A 27,196-nucleotide genomic window follows, 5' to 3' on the forward strand; every position below is an offset into this window, starting at 1 on the left:
AAAATAATTGAGTTCCAACCCCCCTGCCACAGGCAGGTACTGAAATTATAGCTTAAATGTCAGAGTTGAGTAAAAGCTACTACAAAGGTCCCTTCAAAGGTCATTTAAACTTTCTAAGAGATTTTAAAGGTAATCCCTTTTAAATCTACGAAGCAGGGAATCATAGAATGGTTTGGGTCGGAAGGGACTTTAAAAATAATTGAGTTCCAACCCCCCTGCCACAGGCAGGGACACCTCCCACCAGACCAGGTTGCTCAAAGCCCCAGGGATGGGGCATACACAGCTTCTCTGTGCAACCTGTTTCAGTGCCTCACCCCTGTCACAGTAAAGAATTTCTTCCCGATATCTGACCTAAATCTCCCCTCTTTCAGTTTAAAACCATCACCCTTTGTCCTATGGCTCTACTCCCCATTAAAAGTCCCTCCCCATCTCTCCTGTAGGCCCCCTTTAGGTACTGGAAGGCTGCTGTAAGGTCTCCCTGGAGCCTTCTCCAAGCTGAATGATCCCAATTCTCTCAGCCTGTCCTCATAGGAGAGGTTCTCCGGCCCTCTGAGCATCTTTATGGCCCTCCACTGGACCTGTTCTAACAGGTCCGTGTCCTTCCTGTGCTGAGGACTCCAAAGCTGAACACAGTACTCCAAGTAGGGCCTCAGAGCAGAGGGGTAGAATCACCAACCTCAACCTGCTGGCCACACTTCTTTTGATGCAGCCCAGGATGCAATTGGCTTTCTGGGCTGCCAGCGTACATTGCCAGCTCATATTCTGCTTCTCGTCCACCAGCACCCTTCAAGACCTTCTCCTCAGGGCTGCTCTCAATCCATTCTCTGTGGGATACAGAGATCTGTATTTGTGCCTGGGATTGCCGCATCCCAGGTGCAGGACCTTGCACTTGGCCTGGTTGAACTTCATGAGGTTCACACAAGCCCACTTATCAAGCCTGTCCAGGTCCCTCTGGATGGCATCCCTCCCTCCAGTGTGTCAACTGCACCACACAGCTTGGTGTTGTTAACAAACTTGCTGAGGGTGCACACAATCCCACTGTCCATGTCTCTGACCAAAATGTTAAACAGCACTGGTCCCAGTACTGACCCCTCAGGAACACCACTTGTCACTGGTTTCCAGTTGGACATTGAGCCGTTGACTGCAACCCTTTGAGTGCGGCCATCTAGCCAGTTCCTGATGCACTGAGTAAGCCACCCATCAGATCTGTCTCTCTCCAATTTAGAGACCAGGAGGTCATGCGGGACAATGTCAAACGCTTTGCATAAGTCAAGTAGATGATGTCTGTTTCTCTCTCCTTATCTACTAATGCCATAGTGCCAACATAGAAGGCCAACAAATCTATCAGGCACGACTTGCCCTTTGTGAAGCCAATTCAGAAGCAAGTTTATTAAAATAATAAAGAATTAAATTTAAGTAAATTTAACCACATTATTAAATCTGCTTTTAGTAGCTTAGACTTCCAATTCAAATGATAATTTGAATTGTTAGCAAATATATGCAGCCCACATAGGTTTGATTCTAAAGTACATCAAAATGAGCAATTTCATGAAAAGCGATTACAGAAAAAACCAAAAAACTATTTCATTCTAAAAAACACCTATTTTTTCCACTGTCCAAAGCAGCAACGATTATGTATTTGATATTTAACATATCTGGACTGCCTACCTTCCTTCTACACAACTGCAGTAATTCTGGTAGTGACAACAAAACTTGATCCAACCACTACATAAATGACAAGAAGCAGTTCCAGGATCTCAGAAAACAGAACAAAATTAACTCACTCAAGAATTTCTGAACTTCTGTACGTTGACCACAGAGTCAGCAGTGCTGAATGTTTTAATCTATGAATTTACATTTAAACCTGTATGTGGTAGAGGAAAGAGAGAAGGAAAAGAAAACAGCACAAGAAAAAAAACAATCCTCTACTTCTTGCTGCATAAGTTGTGCAAGTACAAGAACGAGGATCAAACCTCAACATCCACAAATGACCTGCAGTATATTACTTGGTATTAGGAAACTTGAAACCTTTTTTTTTTTGTGGTTTGGGTTTTTTTGGTGTGTGTTTGTTTTGTTTTTGTTTTGTGGAAGTTTCTGAAGCAGAAACAAATATTACAAGTGTCTCTCCTTACACGTATAAACCAAGTGATCCCTGTTTAAACTCCACTGTACCAAGCACTTTGACTCCAAGGTTGTAGAGAGACCTCTTTCCCTTTGTAGCTAGGGGAACTGAGACTTAAGTCAAACACACCACCAGGCTCACCAAGGTCACTGAAAAAAAGGAGGTAGGACATCTTCAGAAACAGCGTTTAAGTCAGCATTCATTGAGATTAAAACTCTTTTTTTAGCATCTCCGAGCTGAGGTTTGCTTATATCCAGATGACGCTTCAGGGAAAATCTGCCTTCTCATACCAAAATTCAACTCTGTTGAAGTCAGCATTCATTCAAAACCAAAGGCAGAAAAAATATGGGCGTACCAAGGTGGTTTGACAATCTACACACAGGTCCATTACAGAATTATTTGTAGTTTAACTCTGAAATAATTTCTTGTTTAATTTTAGAAATATTGCGTTAAGTTGGATAAGCTTGACTTTCATAAAACAAAAGCTAATTGATAATTCTTCCAGATAAAATAAAAAGCAAGTCTCAGAAAACATTTTTTTCATTTCTGTGAGAATAATTAGTTTTCAAACTGAAAAGGCCAGGCAGCAGTATTTTAATAACATTTTTAACAAAGCAAGGAAAGAATAACAAGTTTCAGTCACACTTGAGTAGCCCTGGAGAGGTCAGGAATCATTACTATTGGTTTCACAGTGGATGGACTTATTCTAGGTATCAAGTTCTCAAGAGACTTCAGAGTATGCCAAAAGAGCTTTAAGAACTTGTTTACATTTTAGATTACATTTTGTTTTTTGTGGGTTGTTTTTTGTTGGTTTGTTTTTTTTTTTTTTTCCTTTTTTTTTAAATCAGTTTGGAGTTCAAGAGGACTTTTATAATGCTTTTTTTTGGTACATCAAATGAGGCTGAAGTTGCCTGATACAAGAACGATTTTTATTGCAGAAAAAAAAAAGTCTTTAAAGAATTGCCTCCTCTTAGTCAGAATATAGCATATTTAGCACCAATTCTTTTAGCATCATTTCAATAGACCATCCAAAGTTTTCATCTAGAAATGGAGACACAGATTAAAGGTCGCTTGAAAAGCTGAACAAATGTTTTTCTTTAAAACTTTTATAGTAACTGGAAAACTTCGCTTCCTGCTTCCCTTTTCCCCTCCCTGCTCCTTAGTTTAAAACAATAAAGGTAGGCTGCTACCTGTGCTTAGATGTAGGGCAGGTGATATCTCCCAGTATATTTAGATTCTAAATCACCACCAGTTTTAAAAACAAACTAACAAACAAAAAAAGCCACATGTATAAAGACATTAAATTCAATTAAATCAGTTGTAAAGCATTTGGTCTTCTAGAGCTATAACTCAATTGACTGTGATCCAAGAGAGAATTATTATAACGAAGTCATTAGGATATTTCAGTCTTGAACTTTACAACCATCCCAATCCAGATGATCCAAATATCAGAGCTGGTATACGTACGAGTTGGACTCCTATACCCAAAGTACTTATGCATTCTTGATAAATCCACATATAATTTGATCACCATTTACCTGTTGGGAACCTACAACATGGTGAGACAATTTGAGACATTCGAAGGGTTAAGGGTGTGTGGAAATCACACAGAGAAGCTACTGCTGATAAGCTTTTCTTAAGGAAAACCTGCATTATAATAAGTATTTCTGCCTGCATGCTAAATAACATCAGGAGTAGTCTTTCTAAAGTATACTATTTAGAGTCAGATAACATGCAATACAATGAGTAGTACTACAGAAGATACACACATAAACCATACCCATATTATGTCAAACTGCTATAGTTATTTATGATGGTCATAAATACCTTTTCCACTTTGTTCTATACTTGGTTTGCTTTACTGTGTTGTTTCATAATACAGAAGTTGTTCTAGTGTTTTTATGTCCAAATAGAGGTGATAGTACTACACTGCAAGCAAAGGAGAATGTTTCACAGTTTCTTTCCAAAGCTACAAATAGAACATGGTGGTGCTCTTATATATATATATATAAGTGATACATATATACACCAGTGATATACATATGTGCCTTCCTTTTGCATAAAGAAGTCTGCATAACTTTTCTTAATAAAGTAGGAATGTAAGGCTTTAACTGATAATTGGATTTCCTTGATGAAATAATAAGTATTTCCAAATATTTTGAACTGTTTTCTGTTATACCCTATTAAAAACCTGATTTTTGAAAAGCTAGCAGAAATGCAGTTCTAATTCAAAATGTATTAGATATGACAAGCATTAGGATTATACTATCAAGATCATATCAAACTGTCATTAATTCAGAATTAATGGGAACACAGTGAAAATTGCTACATTATATCAACAGTAAGATTGTCACACTAATATTATGTTATAATTGCATAGTTAAAAATCTTGCAGATCTCTGCATTATAGTGGAACAATTGCACTTTTTTTTTAAGCACAAAGTACAGTCTGAAGTAGTTATGTCAGACTAGCATGTCACCACGTTTATTTTTCATATTAATCATATATACATTTTTTGCATGTCTTATTAGCAATCTAAAACATACAGTCATAATACAGTAAGGAACAGAGTAAAGTATCAGTCAACCAGAGCATTTTTCTGTTTAACTGAAAAACTCCAGATATTAAACTCATTGCTTTTGTCTCCTCATGCAGTGCTGGGAATCACAGTAGGAAAACAGCATCTGTACTTCTCCATAGCCATCTGTGATCCTATCTACACTGAAAACCGAAACACACAGTAAAGATTTAAGCTCAAGAGCTGAGATACTGAGCTCATGAAAACCTTTACGATTCCACTAACTTCACAAAAACCACTATTTTATATTTTCTGAAAACATGGCTAAAAAAATTTCGTAATACTTAAGAATTATCTCGTATTTTCTTTACTGATCTTCAGTTTCAAATGAAAGACAATATGGATATCAAATTAGACACGTAAGTGGTGAACGCTAGCCATATTAAGAAGAGTACTAGTACAAAAAAACCCCGAACACTCTTCATTGTTTAATTAATATATGAAATAAAAAAAAATAATATAAACTTAAAAAAAAAGTAAGATTGCTTAGGAATCTTCCACCAGAGCAATTTTTTAACATCACTACCACACACACACAAAAAAACCAGCAACCAAAGGCTATTTCAAAGGGAGGGAAAAGGGAGTTTTAAAATTGTGTTGAATAACCACAAAATTTTCCAGCATTTTTGACTATCAAAAGCAGCAAAACAAAAAAAAAAAAGTTATGGTAACCCTAATTTGTTATTTACCTTAAAAGAATTTCTTCTCTATCTTTAAACAAAAAAAAGCAACTAACCAGGATTTCCAAGCAGTGGCATAACATAAGATTTCTTGTGTTCACCTCTTCATGTTATTCCTAGATTTTGTAGAATGCAGCATTCTATCATCATTATTAGGAATCTGGTCAAGCATAGGGTGTGTTGTATGTCACCTATATTGTCTAGTATCAAGTAGACCTTGGTTCAATTAATTGGTATCAGCAGAGCCTAGAGGCTGAAAATGCAGTCCTTAAGCTCTCTGTGTTTCTAGTTCACCTTGCCACCAAAGTGATATGGGAGTTTTGACCATGCTTCCAGAGCACGTTCCCCAATTTCTTTTCTTTAGATAGAGTAGAACATTCACATTACACTCACATTACATTCACATAAATTGAAAATGTTAGAAATGAAAAGACCTGATTTTTAAATAAGATTTAATAAGCCTGCTTTTAAGGCAGCTGAAAAACCTAAAAGACTGATGTGGATGAACATAATATAAAAGGCTAAGAGAAGAGCCCTCTCCTGCCACATGGAGGTTGCTGCAGGACAGAACAGAAATGCTTCCAGACATGTGAAAGACATCATCCCATGCACACTCATTTTTGTGAAAATTTGAACAAGCAAAGTAGGCAAGATATCACAAAACATTTTCCAAAACCCAGTTGGAATTCCTGTGCTTAAATGGGTGCTAAACCAACTGCAATGCAACTCCTAATATAACCAACTAGATAGATATAGAGGTTTTTTTTTTCTTCTAGATAGATATACTTTCTTTCCATGGGATCCTTTTGCTCTGCTACCTTCATTCATAAATTTGAGTTTTCAGTCATTTGTGAACTGTCATATCTATTCAAATAGTCATATGGGAATCGCTGAACAGGAACACAGGAACAACACTGTACACATCTTTTGTCCATTCCCATCTCTCTTCTCTAATCTTTACTTGCAGAAGTAAATGCAGGACGTAACCATACTAATGGTTGGAAAGTTCAACTGGAGAAACAAAGAATGGCACAAGGGACCGTTTGGCAGGGCACAGAGCTACAAGCCACACTCTGTTCCGTCATCATATGGCCGGCTTTTCTTACAAGAAATGTGGCTTCTTGCAACTGGGGTTACATCTAACAACTATTCCTGTTGAATAACCACTGGCTAGAAGGTTGGAGAAGGGATATGATGTTTTTTGTCATAGCAACGAACTGGGTCACAAAAAGCTCATGCAAAGAAGGTCGGCATTAAAGCACAGCATGACACGTGGCATCTACACACGTAACTACACAGCTTTCAAATCCCATTCTTTAACCACAATAGGTTCTGTGGAGAAGCCATTTATCTGAACTCTGCATGAGGTAGGATGATTTGGCCCTAAGTACACTGGCATTTCAATAAAAACCTCTAGAAAAAGTGCTTTACAGTGTAATTCACCAGAAAAACTGAGTATTAGTTCTGGCCTAAATTGAGAAAAAACACTGAGTACCAGTCATGATATAGAGCACTATACATTAAGGGCACTTGAGACATTTAAACCACCTCTGCCTAAAACAGATCAAATGCATTCAGGTAGAACGCAAAGATGACAATACACTGCTGAACCTACTGATACTGAGCTTCCTTAAGGTCTGCTTAAAGACACATTTCAGCTTCTGCACATTTTAAATTCACAATGTACAATTATGACATCGTGCATTCAGAACCATCTGCTCCTGCATTTTCACCTGAATTTGTGGTTATAGTCACATTTTAACATCACTAAAAGCACTCTAAAAGAAACCAAGTATTTTTCTGACATTTTTAGCTCCATCTTTCTGAAGTTGTTTTCTGCATTTTTCTCAGAGGGCAGATCACTCTGAATTTAAGGCCATACATAATTTCGTATTTTTAAATAAGCTGCTGAGAGATTGGTAATAGTAAGAGGCATACTTCAAATGGGGCTCATTTTTCATAGCCAAAATGAAGCACAAAGATGGCCTACATGAATAGAAGTGAACTGGGAAAATTTAAATTAAGTAAAGCAGGAAAAAAAACCCTACCCTAAGAGTAACAGATATTATTACTATTTTTTTAAAACATTTTATTCAAAAAAAAAAGATGATGAAATGTCTGTAAACCTATTGTGACATATCCAAGACATCTAGTCTTGGATTCTGTCTATGCTGGAAGCCATGATGGAGTGTTTTGATTTGGGTTTTGGTGGTTTTTTGGTTGGGTTTGTTTTGTTTTTTTTTTAAATAAAGCAGGTGTTAGGGGAAGGAGGTAACTGAGATTCTTGGAGAGTAAGACTGAAGTATCATATTACTGTAGCCTTAAAATTAAACAGTACAGTCTTTGTATCCCATCTCAAATATCAAACTTATTGCTAAATTATCACCAATACTGATTTTTATTTTGTGACTCTCCAAAGGGTAAGTGTATTATCAAGATCATGCAAATCAAAGTATGCAGCAAAATATTAATATTCAATATCCTCCAATAAAGGGATAGGAAGTGATGAAAGTGGTTTTTACCATTTCTGAAGTATAAAGGAATATCAGCATGTAATTAATACTGTACAGAGACTTTCTTGGCTGGTGATTTTTACCCATAACAGAACCGGCGTGACTGAAAGATTAACTCACTCAATACATTATTGGCACATTTCTACTGAGATTTGTTACTAATCTAGGACAAACCATGACATTTTAAGTCTTCATCCTAGCCACCCTGTGAAATCTATTAAATTATATCTTAGTTTATGAAGATATATTTTTTTTTTAATATAATCCTTCAGATAATCACTTTTTATTAGCTAGTGAAGGCTAAGGCATAAAAGTTCTAATTTTTTAAAATCAGTACTTAATCATGGAAAGTTCCATAAATGCTAGGAATAACTTTGAAAACTGGTATGTATCTACAAAGTACAAATTAATACTTTGTATTGTTCTTGAGTTTACTCATTCCCCTAAGAAACATCACAATTTATAGCATTCCACAATAAGCAGTTAAATCCTCTCCAATGAACTTTCCTGTGTTTTCTATGACCTTTACGCTTCTGTACTAAATGACCTTTAATGTTTGATGGTTCAAGACTTTCCTATTGTAGTTCCTTAATTTGGGCTTGATTCTGTCACGGATTTTAACAGAAAGAAGAGGTTTTGCAGGTCACAAATCAGGCATATAATTATTTGCTTTTCCCTACCACCCCAGCTGTCTGGCAACTGCCTGTCACACAAAAATGTTAATTGCACAACCTGGTACAGCACTGTAAGTGACAAGGTGAAGCCCACCAAAAAGTTAATTTGAAAGCAGACTAGACGAGTAAGAACCATAATACATAGGATTTAGGTGGTTAGCTTCTGTTTTGTTATTTGTTGTCCTCTGGGGAAGATGCCTGGGGAATATTTACCAAAATATTCCAAATATCACCATACTGACCTTTAAACATTTCAAAGCCATCGTGGACTTCTCCCCATTTTCATCCTTCACATAAGGAACTGCTCAGCCTGCCTCAGAATCGTTAATGATACTGAACACAAAAGTCTTCAAACCATATTTTTATGGTTACAGATTGTCTGCAATATGCAATACTGTGTTAGTGTTTCTCCACAACATTGGGCAAACCTTTAGAACCGTAATTTCAGTAGGCTTGGCGGAGCCTCACTGTGGAAATGCTCTGAGGCAAGTAAATATCAGATAGCTAAGGTAACCACAGTGGCTTTCATATAACTGGAGACAGAACGAGCGTACTCATTCCATTTTTCCATTCTATCTCTTTAAGTATACTCACACTAGGGATAATTACAATGTCTTAAAAACAAAACAGCTCAGCCCTGCTATTATGCCATTCTACTTTAGAGAAGCACTTAATTCCGCTCCAATAAAAAGCAACATTTTGTGCATTAAACTCACTATTTTTCTTACGAAGCAAGTAAGAAAAATATACTACTGTAAGAATGCAATAAACTAAGTTCCATAATAAACTAGCTCTTTGATCACTTGAGTAGTTGGGCTGCAAAGTTAGTAATAATCAATCTACGACAAGTGACCCAGGCCCTTGCAAATAAGGCCATACAGAGAACACACAGATGAATATCGCTTATAACATAAGTGTTTATAATTTAGGTTTGATATCCCTGCATACTTTTATCCAGTTTGAAAGCCCTTTCTGAAATCACCTATCCACTTCGCTCGTTTCTACAAATTGAGATTTTCTAAACGCTATCTTCCCATCATATGCTGAATTGTACCCCGTCGGACCTCAGGTACTCACGCTGATTTCAGTCTACAGCTCTTGCTAGAAAGAAACAGGGCTGAGCAATACCCAAAATCTAATGCCTGCTTGAGACGCTGCACGCTGACGTGTTCTTTGCTTAGAAAAACAGTACCATGCAACATCCATTGAACCAGCAGCCCCCATCCCAAACAAAACAATTGGCAGGATTATGCCACATATCAGACTTATCAACAATTTAAACAGCATCTCTCTTGTAATAAGATTGTATCAACTTTTCCAAAGATCAGGCACTATCTAATTGGGGGGGGGTAGGGAGGGGGAGGGAAGAGGGGATAAATTTTTAAGTATGTCCTTACAAAAACCCCAAACCAACAAAACAATCTGTAGAGAAGCCCAGTGATCTTCACATGCAACCATTAGTTACACTATATATTAAGACCTCGGCACTTTTTGCTTTAACTTAATTAAACTCTTTATAGCAATGCAGATTGCTGAAGTTAACATAACTTCATTTTCAACAAGGTGAAACTGCTTATATTTTCCACACAGCCTTGCAGCCTGCTTTCCAAATCCAACTGACATATTACTGATGACAGAAGGTAAGTCTGTGTCCATGATGCATGCCTCTCTTTTTTTCCTCCTCCTTTAGTCATTCTCTTCTTCAGACTTTTATTCTCCTCAGCCGTGTACCAGCTATATGTCTTGTTGCTCACAAAGCAGCAGGTGGTGATGAATAAACACTGCTACGTAACTTCCTCAGGAGAGGCATAGCTCTGTACTAGTCAACTGCACAAAAATCTCATTGCAAATAGCATCTAAGTAAGTGACAGATGTTTTAGTGTAACTACACTATCAGGGTAGCATACAGGTTTTGTCTCCCTACCCCTCCCCCTACACTATTTAGCTTTTTTAGGCTGTACTAACAGCGCAATACAACTCCATCAAATGTCACTGTAATTGCCTGTCAATTTTCTCCTCCTCCTCTTCTATTTATTCTGTCCATGTGTGTCCTGTTCCACACCCCCCATCTCATTCCCAGCAGACAAATAAGTCTCAGGAAAGTTTTTACAAAGTACACATTTCCTTGATAATGTTAGAAAATGTACAGAAAGCATTTGTTACTTTGTAAAAACATAGGAAGTCACCATTAGTAAGACACGTATATAAAAATATATTCTATACATAACTCTAAAGGATCTAATGCTAAGTATCATCTCTGCTTCGTTTCTTTACAATGGTCAAACATTAACACACGTGAGATAAAAATCAAATTGAACCAATTATTCCAGGCTTTTGCAAGCTTGAACCTGTAGTAGAGTTTAATCTGTTTTAACAGAACTTATAAACATGGGTATCATTGCAGCACATATTTAGAAACGTGCTTAGCCTCAAATACGGGCTAGTCCCAGAGAAGATAGACTTCAGAGCTTTGCCTTTCATACGTATTCTCAACGCCAGAAACTAGCAGACAACATTCTTGACACAGGGACATAAAAACATTGTTTACTTAAGACTGATTTAAAATAGTATTTGGACCATTTCAGAGGAATATTCAGGATTCTCCATGCAGTATTCCTAGGCAGGTTAATTTCAGTTTAAGTTTGGTTTTTTTTTCCTGGGGTTTACTGTTTATATTCAAGTAAAAAAATCTATTTTTCTTAACCTATGCTAGTATCATCTACATTCATTCAAGCACAAATTTTTTTTTTCCTAACAAATTCCTTAAAAATCTGACATTCTGCAGAAATTACTTCCATTGAATAAAAAGGTTGCCTAAGAAAAAAAAATATTAAATTAGTATTGAAACTCAAACTGAGGTTGGGAGGAAGAGGGAAATCTGCCTCTATATTTTCAAAGTACTTCTTTTTGGGATAATCATGCTTTATATTGGACCCTCAAGGATCCAGGTCCTTCAATCACATAAAAAAAAAATAGCCCCCAAGAGCTGACAAAATTCCAAGACTGACTACCATACAAAATTTCACCCTTGAATCCCAGCATGAATCATCCTTCCTACAAATGCAAGACAAAAAACCTAATTATAGAACTTTCTAATACTGAACCCCCCTGAAAATTAATTCAAAACACAGTTTTTAAGTTTAAGGGCATTCTTCTCTGTAGAAGCATACATCAGGATTTCATGAAACTGCAATTAATGGCAGCAGTGCTGGATATTTCACTTCACAAGATAACAGATTCCAGCAGTGTAAGTCACGTCTGTATTCATGAGCCGCAGATATTCAGTGAAAGAAGAGTAGGATGAGTTCATCCCTGACATTTCCATAACCTTGATTCTCAGTCTACCATAAGTCCTCAAGTGATAGGAAAAGGTACTTTCTTGATTATTCTAGCAATTTTCAAACCCAATAATAATTTTTGCATTCTTAGATGCAGGGATAAAAGATCAGAATTCACAGCATGTGAATTACAAGGGTAAATATGACTTGTTCACAGAGAAAGATATCAAGCATTTTTGAACTACACAGCCTTCTTTTATTAATTTTATTATTAGTTTAACATACTTCGTCTACAAGATGTTATAGAGAATTTAATTGCTTGTTATTTCTGGCAGTTGGTTATTATTTCTGGTAGGCTCACACATTCACAGGCTAGTTTGATACCTGTCGCATAATACAAACACAGCCATTACACATTGTATTAGATTTAATGATTAGGTACGTGGTTTTCGAGCACAGACTGGCACACTGCAGAAAATGTTACACATTTAAGGTATTCAAACTACAACTTCGATTATCATTTGATGGGTCTTACTTCTACCCTATTACCATCATGTGGCAAAGAGGAGTGCTGGGGAATCTTTCCCATGGATTTGGCCAGAAGCCAAGGAAGGAAAAAAACCCCAAACCACCCAAACCTCCCAAAACTCACTGAAAAACAGAATCAAAAACCCCCAACCCACTCTCATCTTCTGCTGGTTAGGTAGACAGCCTATGTTTATATGCATGCTAAAAACATAATAAACGGAAGAAGAAACTAGTCATTTATGTCTGAAAGAAAATTTCACCTTGAATTTCAAAGAGGGAAAGGGAAGGATGCTGCCCCTGAAGCCACTCTAGAACACTTTGGAACAAAATTTATTGTTTAGGTTGTGATAAGGCCGTTTATTTTTGGGAGGATGCCTGCAGCTGGGGAGGTAGGCAGACTGCTACGTGCAGTCAGAGAGTGCTGTTAAAGGACATTTAACATAACTGTCATTTATGTAGCTTGGACCAACACAGTGTTTGGTCTTCCAAGAAACAACTTCAGGAAACTAGGTTTAGTGCTTTTTTGTTACTATGCTATTGCATTCCATGGTGCTAATGCCACAATGTAGCTGGCTTTATGCCATTCCTGAAAATCCATCATCCTAGTGCAGAGTAGACTTTCTGAGGGCTTCAAGAGTCTCATCACTTATGTTTATGCTAGGACATTGCTGGAACTTTAGAAGAGTTCATTGTTCTGATCATACTAAAATTTAGATGAAGGAAAGTACCTCAAAGCTCACTTGAAAACCTCAACCTTTATTTCTTTCAACAATAAATTGCACGGGAAAGGAGAAAATTCTTCATAGTAACATTTCAGTAGCTTTAGTCTCAAATTACAGTGTTTTGTAAAGTTTTTGGAAATATGATTTTAGATAAAGACTTCTTTTTAAATAAATGATTAATGTAGGAATCTCAACTGTGGGTTTTTTTGAGCACAATGGTAATGAATGAGTCTTGTATTTCTTAGCCAGGAAGCTAGTAAAAAGAAAAAAGTTGCAGAAGGGAGCCCTAAGGACACAAGAGTACTGAAATTAATGGAGAACTTATGCTCATAACCCAAAGAGAACCTGTGAGAGGCAAAAAGCCTCTATAGAAAATGTATCTTTAATCTCTAGTCTTGTTAAAATGTTTGGCCTTGCTTTCAAAATTTCTTTCTGCTTCTTATTCATAAGGTTAAGCATAGAGAACATCAGATTATATTTGTCATTATTATTCCCTCAGTTTACTTCGTCCTCAATTTGGATTTTCTTACAGGACTTAAAGGCCCTCTAGGTATACTGCATTGGATTCTCTGATATCCAGCAGAAAAGCTACTGTGAGCCAGAAGCATAACAAATGCAAATATTGTCTATAACAGTCTATATTACAGACCTACATGGCCAAAAGAATTCAGTAACCCAACATCCATTCTATAGATCAAATGATTCAAGTGTCAAATAGAGAATGAGCCTCTGAAATTTAGCTGTCAGAGACATCTTTCCCTCTAAATTCCCATATGGAAATCAAGTGAACTTCACAAAAGTAGATGGAAATCAATTGCAAGCTCCCCTTCTTATTACTGACTTTCAGCAACTTACCTATTTCATACTTTTTTCTTTTTTTTCCAAAGGAATGTGGACTCTGACAGACAGTATTTTTCTTTCATGGCTACATGAGCCACTGTGGGTTTGCTGTCATGCTTCAGTTTCAGTACATTATCATTTTTGTATTTTTTATTTCATCTTCATTAATTTTCAAGTCCTTTGACACCTAAGGATATTTTTTCCTTCTTTGCACTTTGTCAGTCTCAGATATCTTGTGTAAAAAAAGCTAATAATTTCCAAATTCTTTGGTTAACCAAGACTAACACTCTGTCTGGTCTCCTGAAGTTAATTCATAAAATCCTTAACAAATGTTCTTATGAAATTAAAATTCTAAGATCAATTAATAATAACAATTGCTCTGGTTATTAAAGTACTTTCTGCTGCAACTATCCTTTAATTAAAAAACGTACTGATCTTTTATGTTGTGGGTATATGAAACCATTTTCCAGCTTCTGTTTAGCTGTTGCAGTATATGCCTATTAACCCTAATAAAATTGAGTTATTTTTGATAAAATAGCTAGATCATATATCCAAATTTTTTTCTTAACTTGTGTACATATATATCTATGAATAGAAATGCATGCATATAGAGAGATGAATGACTGCATGGAAAGGTGAGAGAACAGCTGTTTCTCATTGTTTGTATATTGTTAAGAAGGATCTTACAATTTTCTTGGAATCAAGTCCATCTGGACCCTCATTGTCTGATTAGGAGAGAGATGTAAATTGTATTCTATGTTTGAGACATTTTTGAAAGACAATTCAGCACTTATCTTCAAATACTCCCTATTTGAATACACTATTCCATTCTAACAAAAATGGTTTGGTTCTATTTCAAAAAACATAGCATTTTGGTAATCCATCATCGCTCCCTCGCCTTTTATTTCTCTTTCTCACCTACATGGATGTGCTGCCTTTTTCTTTCATATCAGTTCCTCCTTTTAAATAACACCAGACTTCTTTTTTTAATTCTTATGTTCATATGTATTGTATACATGACTAAAACTAACTGCTGCTCCTTCAACAGAAGGAGGAGCAAAGTTTTGTTTTCAATATGATTTATGCAAATAAATTAATTTATGGTGCCTAGAAGAGCCATCACAAGATAAACTAAGTACTTGCACTGTTACCTATTGTAAAGTTGATGGGAAGTTCTGAGGCAAAATTGGCTGATGTCAGGCTATTTCATCCCCATATTGATTCTTCCTAAAATTAAAGTGACAGAATAACTAAGGTATTATTTTGGCAAAGGCAGAAAAAAAAAAAAAAAAGAATAAGGCTTCTTCTCACTATAAAAGAGCAATAGTCCTATTATTATAAGTGATCATGTCTTATGCTTTTGACAGTTTCCAATATTGATCTAAAAGATTTTATTACGAATAAGGCTTCTTCTCACTATAAAAGAGCAATAGTCCTATTATTATAAGTGATCATGTCTTATGCTTTTGACAGTTTCCAATATTGATCTAAAAGATTTTATTACATGTTATGGGTACAAGTTTTCCAATTAGGGTTTACTACTTCATAATGCCTTACAGCAGTAGTCACAGTGCACTGGATTTTTTTCTCATCAGTACGCAAGAAAAAGAGTATATTCTGATTCCTCATTTTCACTATTTGAGGAGATAAGTTTGGGTCTACCTGTCAAAACAAGTAAGGGTTACACCTCCAATAAACCACAAATCAGACACAACAAAGAAAAAAAAAGTAATAAGGTAATTACTTGCCCATTAGCAGGCTGGATTATTTATTCATTTTAAGTTTTTTCATTCTTTACAGGTGGGTATTTATATATGATGGAATCACTAATGTTTACTGGAAAGGGTACTTGCTTTTCCAACTCTTAAGATACAATTTATTCAGGAGGACCTACATCATCACAAAACCACTCACTCAGTTTTAACCACAGAAGGAAATTGCACACACCTTCTTTAATTTATCTTGAAACAATAGGCAATGCCTAAAACATTCAGCCACTTAGCCTCTGGGATTACTAGATTATTCACTGTGACAAATGTAGGTTGTTACTCCTCTCCTCATAGAGAGGAGAGAGTAGAAGACAAACTTCACACTGTCTGCAATCAAAAGATTCTCAATTATGTATTCTTGAAGAGTGGACAGATAAGACCATTATTTTTTATTCACAATAGAGACACTCCCAAAACAGAGATTTTTTTCAACTGTCTTTGGGAAGTTGGACTTTTAAAACATATGCAAACATATGAATTCACATGTTGCACCATCTGCAAAGACTTCACTTTTACCCAGGTTCAATATCAAGTCTCTTCAGATCCACCTGCAGAGCAGACCATGTAAGCAAGCTGTAGTTCCAACATCAACCTTGCTGTAGGAACACACACCACCTTTAGGAGCATGTCTCTCTGTGCTAGATTCCTTGCTTTGCATTAAAGTACCCGAAGTACTCCTCTGCCAGTGAAAAATATCTACCCTCCTAGGTGAGCTGAACCTCCACACAGTACCACAACTCCTATGCAAGTCACACAGCCTGAAGACCCAGCAGAAATCAAGACTTTGTTCTCTGCAAGACTTTGAAAGCCAAGAAATTTACAGGTTCATTTATATGATACTATTGTATATCTGTATAATATAAATGTTTAGTAGATTAATGTATACAATTCTACACCTCCATTCCAATAGAGCCAAATGTTTTGGGTGTGCATGTGATGGAAGCTTTAAAAGGGAACTATGTTCATACAACTGTTCCTTCTGAATAATGCTGCTCTAGTTAATAAAAACCCCTCCAATTCTTTGCTTAAATACTGATAGGATTTTCCTTATAAAATGATATTTTAATTGGTTCTAATTGGCTTTATTTAACATTGTATTTCACTATTGATTACTCTTAATGCTGTTGCACAATGAGACATGATAAGCAGCTTCTCTTCCAAAAGCAGTTTGTTCAAGTTAGTGATGAATGTGCAGCGTGGAGCAATTAAGGAACAGGCTCTTGATTGCTCCAGCAGTTGTCAGTCTCTTGCAAACAGCTAACACAAAAGCTGAATAAGTCACCAGAAAGAACTGCAAATTTTGAATTGTTCCCTAATATTCAGGATGGATATTTGGAAGATCAGTTACACCTGAATTCTTATCTTGAAAATAATACACATTGCTGGTTCAGTTTTCATGTATCCTAAACCACCACAGAAAAATTTCTTTGCTCTAAGTAAGCTCTTTCTTTTCCACATCTACGTATCCCTACTCTAGGAGAACTCTCTCAGTCATCAGGTAAAAAAAGCTGGAGGCATGGTGAATTGTTCAAAAGAGCCCCCTTGCTTAAGGGAGCACTGCTCCAACTTGATACTTCCTATAGACTTTTCTTGTTTAGCATCGATATTTTATTAACGCTATCATTCAGGATCAGATTGAAGTAGTGCCAACAAATATGCTTTGAAGCTCTATCTACGCACTTTACCTTGCCACAGGAACTAGATAAAATTGCTGATGACTACAAACCTGAGTTCTATGTAATTTATGACAGTGTGAACCACATAACTTCCTGTCCAAATCTCATAAGCCTACTACAACTTAAAGCTCTGCAAACTGCAATACAAAGGTACAATAATCAGCTTTTTCACAAGAAAAAAAAAATAGAAAAAAAAAAAGGGTTAGTTTCAATGTGTTCTCTTTACCTCATAGCCTTAATCCTTCTACTATTTCCACAGAGAAGGAAGGGAAAAGTAGAGCATTTTTTTCTTCAATTATGTCACTTTGATCTTTCATTTCATGTAACTAGGTGGCAGATCTTGTATTCAAGTCCCTGCTGACTAATCCACAAGTATAACAAGGATGAGCTTGTCTTGAGAGAACTGAGGTTGATATAAAAAGTCTAAATCTTTCCTTACATATACATCAATTTTTCAGGAAAGGGACGTTCTTTGTTTAAACTCTTGATATCAAAGAAGGTGTTGTGGTTTTACATCACGCACCCCCAGTGACATACATATTAGTCAGCTAGACACTAGAAATTAAGTCCTATAAGACAGTACAAACTTAACCACATGAATCATTATCAGGATGCTTGGGGAATTTGCAACTTCAAAATTCTACAGCTGGAGGCATTCACATAAAGACTGCTAGTGATGTGACTAAGTCACTGAATGCATGCATCATCAGATGCATCATTACATGTGGTGTAGACGAGTCATCAGATGCGCAAGTGGCAAACTTGCATATAATAGGGACCAGGCTAAATTCCAATTACTAGGCAGTATCTTGGTATGGTTAGAGCCTATGTGCAGAACCCAAGCCTTCAGAGAGTTAATTCAACAGAGACTCAGTAGATGTGATTTCTTGAGACCGAGAATAGCAATTTCATTCTTGTACATCTTTGAGCAAGCCCTGCTTTACATTTAATTTCTCTCAGAGCAGATTTCTTTATAGAACATTGAGATCTATAATTTTGCCACTTCAGTCATCCTCTTTTACTCATACTTCCGAGAAATATTATTATAGCATACTTCAGTACAGCTGGCTTGGAAACAAATTTCCCACCCCTAATATAACAGTAAGAATTTAAATGTCTTTCCTTCACTATTTCAGTCCATGACAAAAATTTTCCACTACACCAGAAAAGTTATAAATATCCATTGACAGTGTTTGAAAAAGTGCGAATAGTTTAGTTATATCTTTTATTCAAAGCTAATTAAATTAGATTTAGTTCAAACCCCACAAAATACAAGGAAAAGACTCATATATTCAATAATATGAAAAGAAAGAAAAAAGTTCAAACGGCCCCCAAAAAGGTTAACCACTGTACTGTTCATTAACTTTGCTGCTGCACGCTATGTCAGTTGATGAAAGAGTACCTAGATCAAATTTGTGCTTTAAGCTGATTCTATAGTGCACAGATCCAACATTAATAACTTTTCTCCCCAATCATAGAATGGTTTATGTCGGGAGGGACTGTAAAATCATCGAGATCCAACATGGGCAGGGACACCTTCCACCAGAGCAGGTTAATTAAAATCCCATCCAGCCTGGTATAGTTAAATATACACTATCTAGGATTTACTCATTCCCCCAAAAACCTTAGTGTACAATACAGCAGGTGACAACTATTAACTCTTGCAAAATTTCTACAAATCATTTCATTACACTGTCTGATTAATATTAGTTTACTTTCCATTAAATCCAAAGGTAGTTTCACTCCTAGTTCACTCTTGCAATCACTAGACTAACTGCCTTTTTATGGATTTAATATATCCACAACTTAGTCTATTCAGTATTAGAGGTGCTAGGTTTTACTTTTTTTGTGTGTGTTAAAGAACACAGTAATCCAGCATACAAAACCAGTCATGAGGATATAAGAGTAGTTCAACAGACAAATAGTCCATCCCTGCTTCTGATAACAACTGGAAACAGATATTTGAAAAAGAACCACTTAAGAACTTCCCCCAACTGAATCACAAGCCACTGAAAGCTGGGAAGAACAGACTTTCCAGGTCTTTACACAACCCTCACTGGGTTTCTGTTTCAACAGCTTTTCCAGGGCTTCCTTGAACCCACAGACTTTCATCCTGAATGGATCAATTTTCCAACATAACAGATACGGTTCACGCTTCCACTTAATCTCATTCTGCCACAGTCGCCTATTATAGGAGTGACCCATGATTAGCCATAAAAAAAAAAAAAGCACACCAGTGAGGCACAAGGTCCACCTTGCACTACTTTCAGCTACGGTCAGGACCTTTGCTTGATGCTACTTGAGCCCACGTTCATCCCTCGGCTTTGCATCATTTCTGTTGACAGAAACCACTTTTGTATTACTCTTCCCTAAGAAACACCGAGTTGCTTTTGAGAGTAAACTTATAGAGCACTGCACAGTACATTTCTTATTGTTTCTTTCAAGTACCTTGCACTGCATACAGTAGCTACTGTTGCAGCAAATGAATACTTTGTGCTGGCAAAACCACTTAGAGGTTCAGTTTTAGTCATTCCTCCCTCACTACACAGTGCAGTAACAAGAGGATGATATTTATTTCTCTCACAGATAACTCAAGAAAGTATTTCTGTGAGGAAGAAGGAATTTTTAGATCACCAGGTTTTATTACACTTGAATTTTAATACCATCTTTTATATTTAGTTATCAGGCTACAAGAGCATAATTCTAGTGGCTTTTTTTTAAAAGAGTCAATAACATATTAAGGACAGTACATGGCACCAAATCTACGTACTACAACGTAAATATAACAGGATCTAAAGCTCCTACACTATGCCAGATTCCTAGTGTAACAGCTACATGGAAAAAAAAACAAAACAAAAACAAAAACTGAAACAATAAATCCCCAGAACACTGACAGCTAGCAATAATGAAAAGGTAGTACAGACAATAAGTGACTGTGAAGTAAAGTTAGATGGTATAATCCTGCTACAGCTATTTAGAAACGACTGGAAGACCATATCATTTTTGAAATAAAATCATGCAAAGAACCAACCCACACTCTATGTTGGGAACAAGTAGTTCTGAGATACAGTATGCTTAGCAACTCAAGTATAAAAATCAGGAATTTGTCTGGGTACCAGCTTGCACAGGGTTCTCCAGTACATCACTTACTCTTTAGTGCTCTGCCTATCCATCTGTGAAGTGGATACATCACTTAGTTCTGCTTGCCTCCTTCAACCTCATTGGTGCATAGTTATTTAAGTGTTGGAGAAACAATGACAGCGTTTTTGAAGAAATCAAGAGAAACTTGACATTGCCTGGAACATTACTTTACTTTATGCTCTAAGCTCCTTTCTGTCATTTATTTTTAATGACCACATCAGTAACATGGTTCCTAACATTCGTGTATAAAGATGCACCATGAAGTAGTGGCTCTCGCAAGTTTGACTGTTTGGACTGTCCATTCTTTATTATTTTATTAATAACAGCATTTCACCTCAAAAAAAAAAAAAAGACTGCTATGCATCAATTCTGCATTATTTTAAAATAAGTCAATAGGCTGAATTTCCCATTATTGCACCAATTTTCACCAATTCTGCTTGGATTTGCACAGATTATAGATTCTTTCGCGAGAAGCACCAGAATACTTGTCCATGTATTACACAGAAACTGAAGTGACAGAATAAGGTGTAGTGCTATTTTCCTTGTGTAATAATATAACTGTTAATACCAACAGAATAGACCTTTATAATATCCAGGTTGCAATTTAACGATTTCTCTCAGACCCTGCCTCTGAAGATCCTTCAATAAAAGCTATTCTCCTATATGCAAAAACTGGCACGTCCAGTTGTTTTATGTTTGATTAGGCTTAGAATTCTCACCGTGTCAGTTGGAGACACGTGCCTTATTCATGTCCTGAGTCTTTCTAGATAGAAGCAACAGTTTTTAAATATAGAGTAATCTGTCATTAATATTTGATTCTGTCTGACATACTCTTCCTTACAGACATATCAGTCCAAGTAATATAACTTAGACTGGTGTTAGCAAATATTTTCAGTTTAGCTGAATTTTAAAATAAGATTTTCAGCTTCTGTAACTTTCAGAATATAGAAAACACCAACAAAATAACAGACAGCAGTGCTAGTCCATGATGCAACTTCTAAATCGGTGGTGGTAATAATTCTAGCCTTATCTTATTTACAGTAATGCTCATGCTTATTGCAATCCTGCCTTTCCTCTATAACGTTTACATGAAGTTTCATGTGTACTTGTTGTCTTTCAAGAAATATAAAAATTTATCCTAATGCTGAAGAAATTAAGAAGAAAACACTAATTTTTTCTTGATGGCCAACAGCACATGAATCAAGACTGTCCACGTACCAGTATCTATAACAGAAACGTCTCCAGTATCCATGGCCACCTGTACATAGCCAGATCACTGCCTAATTTATGCAGCTACTTGTACAGAATTACATTGACTTTGGGCTAGCTTATGTTGTTGACAGCTTCTAAAACAAGCAGCTTTGCAGTAACATCCCATCAGAATGATCTAACACAGAACAGTCATGCAGGAGAACTCCTTATGGATGCTCAGCTCTTCCACTGACAAACGCTCGCAACTGGGCAAGAGGATTTCTTTTTTGCTTCTTACACTAAGATATCTCCTACAATATATTTGAAGGACTCAGGTTCAGCATGTAGTCCTCCTAAACACTTGCATCTTTACTCCTTCAGTAATAAAAACAAATTTTGGTCTATTACTCATGATGTGCTGAGGATTAACTACAACAGGGAAAGTAAGCTTCCTTTTCTTAAACTTTTTTTGTGCTTTGGACACAAAAGACCTTCAACTTGTTTAAAATAAATAAATATACAGGAGTCATTCATTTATACAAAGCTGCCACCATGAAATTTTACTTAAATAGCATTTCAGTACTCTGTTGTTAATACAGCAGTTTTCTCAGGTATCAGTCTGCTTTAACCATTTCAATAACAAATTAAACCAGAAGCTTGATGTCTAGTAATCTTCAATTCTAGCGTTAGTTGAAGGTACTCAAATTGCTCAGAGAGAACCAGTTTCAAAAGAGCAAGCAAAAAGATGTATTTCTGGCCTTAAGAGAGAGAGCTGTTGATCCACAAATCCAACTAATGATCTGATTTTCATTAGCAATGTACTGCATCAAAGGAAAACTAAAGTAAGATGTAGCCAGGTTTCTGAATGCAAATTAATACTTAAGGGTAACAGACCCATTACAATGTAAAATGTATGAGGACTAGTGAGCAACCATCACAGTTACCCACCATAGTGTTAGGAACACTGAGAAATTAACTGAGATGGCAAATACAGCATGTATTTGAGAAAGGGAAGATTTTCTGCCACTTCTCAAACAACCAGAATGATATAAAGTATTTTGTGTCGAGAGTAATAGGAAATTAATTCAATATCACATCCAAAATATTTCTTTCCCTATTATGTCATAAGAACAACAAAAATTTAGAGGGTTTTGCATACGTTCTCTGTTTTAAAAGAACACTTGAAAAAAAAGTGGCTACAGAGCTACTGTTATTCACCTAAAGAACTCCTGAATTTCAAAATTAACATAGCACAGACTCTTACATTCGTTAACTGCAGCAAGTCAAAACTCATGCTATGAAATCAGACAGAAAAGGTGCAATTCAGTTCTTTATGTTGTTTTAACTCACCCAAGGAGACACCCAGCTTACCCAGACTGTATAACAGCTACTGTGGTCATCAAGGGCATCTATCTGCACCACCTAATTACATTATTATCCTGATAAGGACTCAAAATTTCTGCAAAAGAGCTCTGAGGTTAGGGTTTGGATTCTTTGCAGAGTTTTTTTTCCGGCACCGAAGAACTGATGGAACAAGGTAAAGCGACATCAATTAATTTTCCTTCTTTATTTAGTATAGGCCACACTTCAAATTCTGATTATCAAGCCTGGACTATATTAACTGCATGGCAAGCACAATGTACCCACTGTTCTGTATTTTCCATAGTCCTAAAAGAGATAGCCATAACAACAATCCATAATAAAAAAGTTTTACTTCCTCCAAGTTGTACCCCCAGGGAACTTACCAACTAAAAGATTAGTCTTTACAAGCAACTTAAATACCAGGAAAAATACAAAATGTTTCCTAATTCTTCACCACTGTCCACTAAGCAACAACTGCAAATTGGCTATGGAAAAGGCTTTTTAAAGGAGCCAAATAGGCTTAAATTTCCCTTATGGGATGCCAAAATACAGCAATGTTGATGCTTCCCCTTCAGCCCCCCACCCCATGAAGCAAGTTAAAAGTTAGAGCCCTTGACCAGGCAGTGGATTATTCCTGTTCAAATCCTTCCTTCCCTCAGAAGCATATTTTCTATAACTTGGCATTCTCCAGTTTATAGGAAGTGGTTTATAGGAAGCTGAATAGTGTTGGAGGTCTCCTGTGAGGCATGGGACAAGGCAAAAAAAAGTCTTTCTGAAGGTTTGACATGATTTTCTATATTCTTTTTGAGTTCAGACATCAGCAACACATTGAGATGCGCAGAGCATACACTGAGATGGGGCTCTCAGCACCTAACCTAAAAATCATGGAAAAGCAAGCACGCAGCTTACGAGTAAGACGCAATTGAGGAAGACTAGTTTGGACATACTTTGATCAGAGACATTCATCAGGCTGAAAATCTCAATACTCACTCTAAAAAAATGGAACTACTGAATGAGAAACCTCGCCAATTAAAAGCAATGTTATTCTTTTCATTAGGATCACACTGGAGCCAAAAATCCAGACACCAGTGCAATTTTACAACTACCAACACATTCCTGTGAGTTGTAATATTTCAGTAGTCCAGATTAAACCTGGTTTCACTAGGCTTTTTTATTATTCATTATGGAGAACTGAAGGTTGATTTTGAATGCCTTACAGCTCCTCCTTCACTCCCCTGCTTCTTGACTGTTCTAGAGATCGTTAAAATATTTTTAGAATACACATATTCAGCACTTCAATACAAGTAATATTAAAAAGCTGAAATTGAAGTTCCCTGCTCTTCTTTTAACCGTATTTAGTACATCCAAGAACCATACTATTTTTGCAACATTACTGGTAGAAAAGTGGCAGATAACACCTCAAAAATTTAACAGCTTAGCTTTCTTCCAGCTTCAAATAGAGATCAAACCAAGGAGATAAGTCATTAAAAGATTAGCTTCTTCAGTCTAATGAAGAATAAAGCAGCAAATGCTTTGCTCTCAATTCTGATGATAATGATTTCAAAACCTTTGATTTCAGAAAAGTGATCAACTGCAATTATAAATTGTAAGCTTACCAGAAGCATTATTCAAGTTTCTGGCATACTTACGTTCATGACAGAAAATTAATTTGAGTAATGAGGAATATTCATGTTTTGTACCAATTTTAGCAACTACTAAAATACTGGATGTGTTTGAAATTTCCAAGCCACTTTGATTGACGGAGCTCAAAACCAGTAAATTAGGAAGATGAAGTGTGACAGAGGGAATAGTGAGCAATGTATGAGCTGCAGTTAACTAAAGATTCTTCAATACAAAGACTATTCATAATATGTAGGCATAACAAAACAAAGCATAAAAAACATACAAAAAACAACAACTCAAGGCGAATAGTTCTAGCAGATAAAGACTTGCATGAAGATGCACATATTCTTTTAAGTGCCTGGAGATCAGTTTGGCATTAATTGCTGTTCCAACACTCCTGGGTTTGCCACCAGAATTGTGTCAGATAACTGTGGAATTGCTGGGACATTTCAATATTCTATTCCTGCAGATTTTCAGTTATGTGTTAGGAAAAAATTAATTTCTGCCCTTAACAGAAAAATGGCACAAAGCAGTTGATATAGAATTAAACTTACTTTATCCTGTCTTATTTAAAAGAATAGAGACTAAATTCATAAGTAAGGTAGCAAATGAAATTAAGCCTGATGCCAAATCAGCCCTGATGATTCTTACAAAGTTAAAGTTGTTAGCAGCAAGAATGGATTTTGATTTCCTTCACCCTACTGACAATATTGAAAAAACACAGTAATACTAAGTACTCACTGTCAGATTCACCTGTCTGTCCTTAGGTTAGGATTTAAGATTTGGTCCCACCTTTGGGAAACTCACATTTCAAGTACACCCCATTTTTTTCATCAGCCTTATAGGACAGGCTTCATATACACCAAACACTATACTATATCTAATCACTCTTGTGTATAAGCTACGCAAAAGAGCAGAGCTGTGTGGAACAAAAAGTCCCCAAAGTATAACACCCTGAACAATCTGCCATCCTTCCGCTAGTTATGTGAACATGATTAACATCCTTTTTATCATATTTTTGCTTTTAAGATATCACAGTCTGTTTGTGCACTGATAGTAGAGCCTTTGCTTTTAGCTAATTAAGACAATCTCAAAGGCAGGAAGTCTAATGCATAACTCATAATGGGCGTTCATTAATCAAACAATGCCTCCTAAGCATACTGGTATTCTTAGTCCTAGCCCACTTGGGATAAGCTGACTGAGAAAAGATTGTAAATCACAAAGATGCTGGAAGGCACCACAGAACAACTCGTAGATATCACTATTTTATTATGTGGGATGAACAATGGTGTAATACTTCACTATTGTACAGTTCTTAGAATTTACTGACAGAGGAAAAGCTGGACACATACAACTAGCAAGCCACTCAACCAGCAAGATGCATATTGATGTAGTTGCAGTGTGAATAATATGATTAGTACAAATTATAGTTGAAGAAAGCTCTCTAATTTAACTGATGTTCTCAGAGTTGCTTGGGGCAGTTAAAAACCTATTAAAAAAAAAATAATCAATAGGCCTAATTCCAATTATTAGATGGAGAACAGGTCTAGTTAAAAAGAAACGCCGACAGCAAGTTTTAGATTTAAATTAGGCCACCTAAATCTAGACTATTACTGAAGATCTCAGTTAGTCTGACACTTTATTTAACAACCACCAGAACTTCCTATTTATTATATTCATATTTAGACTCTTACGTTCTATAAACACTGAAGGTGGACTTTTTGCCACATCCATGCTCAGAAACTGAGCACCCCTAAGCTCAAATCGACTCCCAGAAGGCATTCTTCCTTTAAGTTCTTATACAGAGACAAAACCACACTGTCATAATTACATAGAAGTGCCTGAGTTTTACCCAGTAAGTTCTTCTTCAACTCTGCTCACAATGAATTTACTGCAACACAATGACACCCTTGGAAACTTTTTTTTTCTTTTTTAAACCAAATCATGTCCTTCCAGACACAGCCTGGCAGCACGAGTACTATTTTTAGACCTATTTTATCCAAGATGTCAAACAAAATAGAGATGCCGTATTTCAAGTCCTTTGAAAGACATACACAACCAATTCATACCAGACAGCTTGGCCCCATATATTTTGGATTTTGTAGCTTACTTAAGTCATTGTAGTAGGAAAATAAATTTTGGGAAACAAAAAATACGCCTCTTTGCTGCTGAAAGTAATTTGGAAATAAGAGGTCCCCTAAGGGCTATCCAGAAACTGTTGACAATTTTGATGTACGGTTTCAGCAACATTCTCTTCTGTACTCGCTCAATGCTATCTGCTCACAACATGCCAATCAGAGGCAAACTAAGGCCAGTGACTAGTGAAAAAAAAAAAAAGGACAGAGAAAGGATCGTTTATTAAATTAATCAAAAGAAAAGTTAATTAATCAAAGCTTGTTCTTTAAAGAGATCCAAAAAGGAACTGGCATGCATATGATGTTCCAGCACAGTGCATTACTTTGTAGAATCTTGCCAAATCGTTAATCAGTATCTCAATT

This window comes from Calidris pugnax, unplaced genomic scaffold (assembly GCF_001431845.1).
Source record: "Calidris pugnax isolate Ruff unplaced genomic scaffold, ASM143184v1 scaffold183, whole genome shotgun sequence".
Lineage (NCBI taxonomy): Eukaryota > Metazoa > Chordata > Aves > Charadriiformes > Scolopacidae > Calidris > Calidris pugnax.